Genomic DNA, 3,414 nt, shown 5'->3' with positions numbered 1-3,414 from the left:
AAAGTCAAGAAAATTTCAATTCCACATGTGCAAAATTGAAGAAATATAAAATGTAGATCCAGAAAAAGAATAAAAAAAGACCAAAAAGACTAATTTTCAAGAAATATTCAAATCCGAATCACAGCCAGAAACAGGTATTTTCGATAAAACAGTTGAATTTACAACAATATAGATAGATTTTCACTTGAGAAGAAAATGTCAAGCAACTAAAACAGATCAATTTTCAATCCGACATTTGTACCCCCAATTAAAAAAAAAAATTGAATTTTCCGCCGAATAAAAATAATTTTTAAACGAAAAGGATTAATGTTGACAGAATTGTCGAATTTTGAAGAAAATGATTCAGTTTTGACCCAGGTAGTATAATCTTTGACAAAAAAAGAACCATTAACCACAAATTTCATTGTAGGCGTTGCGACTAGAATAATTAGCTACTATTAATTAATTAATAATTAGCGACTATTCATAATTAGCTACATACCACGAATCAACAATTAGTTTTTAATTATTTTTACATTCTCATCAGGGAAGGTATTAGATTTGTGTAAAATTTGGACCCCCCCCCCCCAGTTTTTGTCAAAGGTCCACATTTTGAAACCCCCTGAATCCAAAAAACAGGTTTTACGAATATGTTTGCCTGTCTTTATGTCTTTATGTCTGTATTTATGTCTGTCTATCTGTCTTTGAACACGATAACTTTTGAAAAAAGTAGTCTATTAGATTGCCCTTTAGTACACTCGTTTAGTGTCCTAAACTAAAGTTCAAATTCGTTCGCCAGCCATTTTGGATAAAAATTCAAAAAGTGGGCACATTTTAAATATTTGTGAGAACACTTTTTTTTTTAATTCAAAAATTCTCTGTACTGTTCATAGTATTCAAAAAATTAAAAGATTTATCCTCATAACTTTTTTCAAAAAATCAAAAATTACTAGAGTTATAGCATTTTCAAAATCCAAAAAAAAAAAAACTAAAATGAATAATTTAGGCCAAACAACCCAGGATACGTAAAAAATTCTGGAGAAGAAAAACGTTGCTTTTTGAACGGCCTACAAGAATATGATAACAACTTTTTAAATTTGGTCAAAAAGCTGAAAATTTCAAATTTGATCGTAAAACAAAATTTTGAAACCACATTTTTTCAAGAAGTAAAAATTCTATGCACGGTTGTTTATACTACTTCAAAATTTAAACAATTTATCCTTCTGACTTTTTTCTATTAAAAGAAAAATGTCAGACTTAGAGCATTTTCAATATCTAATAAAACAAACTAAAATGAACATTTTAAGCCAAACAACGCATGATGTGAAAAAAAGTCAAGAGAAAAAAAACTTTGCTTCTTGAAAGCCCTACAGAATTATGATTTCAACTTTTTTAATTTGGTCGAAAATTTGAACATTCCAAATTTGATCGTACCAAAAATAATGAAAAATTCAAACATTCCATTTTTTGGTCAAACTATGCAAGATACGAAAAAATGAAAAAGCTCAAATTGCACGCCCTGGAAAGAACTACAAAATTTATAATGAATCACTTTTCGATATAAGCTACGAAAAAAATGAGACAAAAATTGTTCATCCAAGAAAGAGCTGTAATTTTTGATAGGACACGTAGTTTTTGCTTTAGTGGTAAAAAACAACATTAAACATTTTTAAATTAAAAAACAAGGAATTAAGAATTAGTATGATTCAGTTTTTATGCATATTATGAATGGTAATGATACACATTTACTGAAATGATACATGTTTCAGAGCAGCTTAGTATACAATTTAAAGCAAAAAAAAGAAACAAATACAAAAATAATCATGATAAATACAATTTACTTTTTATTTTGCAATTTTTTAATTAGTAATCCCTGGCAGAGTTACATAAAAAATGTATTCTAATTGATATAAAAGTGTTGTGTATAATGTAGAAAAGTTGACATGTTATACAAAATCGAGTGCGAAGTACGAGAAACGTGATGAGAATGTGTTCGTTAATGCCGAAAGAGCTTTAGCAAAAGAGAGTTCAAAATCACAAAATTACAGTTGTCGTTCCGTTCACCTTTGATTTTAAAAGGTTTGTGCCCGAATGCGGAAGAAATGCAAAGACCAAGTGCGGAGTGCGATTGCCATCAGTCGCGTGCCATAGGTGCGCTCGAACTCTCGAGCTAAGCTGTTTTAACGAAAGAGAATTCACAATGACAAAATGACAATGGTGGATATTTTGAGTCTTAATTTTAAAATGTTTAGGCAAGAATGTGCGAAAATATAAAGACCGAGCGCGAAGCGCGAGAACTACCAATCGCGCTCCCTAGGCGCACTCAAACTTGCGAGCGAAGCGAGCCGCGCGTGACTGAATTTTTCAATTTGTTTTCAAATTTTCAGTTATAGCGTGAAAATAATTTTTAAAGTTAACCAAAATAATTGTTGAAATAATTTAATATCATTTATGACTATCTTTTCGTAGAGTAATGTCCTGATTTTTTTCTTAAAATTTCTAACTTTACAAAAGAAAAGGTTTTACATTTATTTCTTAACCAAATTTATAATTGCCTATATTCTTACAATTATCTTCTCCTTAGAGTAATGCTAGAAAGCTGTAATTTTTTATAAAAACTTTAACACTTTTTGTCTTGAATCATTTTTTACATATTATTCTTTTTTTCTTAATGAAGTGTTTTTAATTTTAACTAATGTTATAAGAATATTAATTTAAAGATAAAGGGAAGTACAATACAGAGCCTAAAATAAAAATTAAAATAAACGGCACACTTTTTTCAATTCCTTTCTACCGTTGATAAGCTTCTTTTTAAATAAATATTTGACTTTCAATTTAAAAGTCAAAACAAATTTTTGCTTCTTTGGAAACACGACATATTTTTTTGTTCATCTCAATAGATATTTTAAGTTTTACTTTTCAGATATTTGGTGTTAAAAATGAGATTTTTATTGTTTATTTATGAAAATAAGTGATGATTAGTTATTGAGAATATACCATCTGCCTTTGCGATTGTTAATTCTTCAAATTTTGACAAACAACATTTTTACATTCTCATCATTTATGATTGAGAAAGTACTAAAATTGTCCGAAATTTGACATCACAGTTTTTCAACGAATCTTCATGTTTTGAGATCCTCTGAATGCGCAAATGAAGTCTTTACGATGGCGTCTATCTGTCCGTCCATCTTCCCGTAAGCACGATAACACTCGACAAAATGAACGGAATAAGTCGATCTCTAACAAACTTTTCTTAGGTCCTAAAAGAAATGACGTGTTTGTTAGCCAGCTATTTTGAATCAAAATTTAAAAAGTGAGTGCATTTTGAATACGAGGTAGTTCAATAAGTCCTTAGAATGACCAACAGATGGCGCGCGAATCGCTCCAAATCATCTGTTTTCAGTCAGCACCACTCTCGACTAGATATATGGTGCA

The sequence above is a fragment of the Belonocnema kinseyi genome, chromosome 6 (genome assembly GCF_010883055.1).
Source record: "Belonocnema kinseyi isolate 2016_QV_RU_SX_M_011 chromosome 6, B_treatae_v1, whole genome shotgun sequence".
Lineage (NCBI taxonomy): Eukaryota > Metazoa > Arthropoda > Insecta > Hymenoptera > Cynipidae > Belonocnema > Belonocnema kinseyi.
This window is presented reverse-complemented; position numbering follows the sequence as displayed.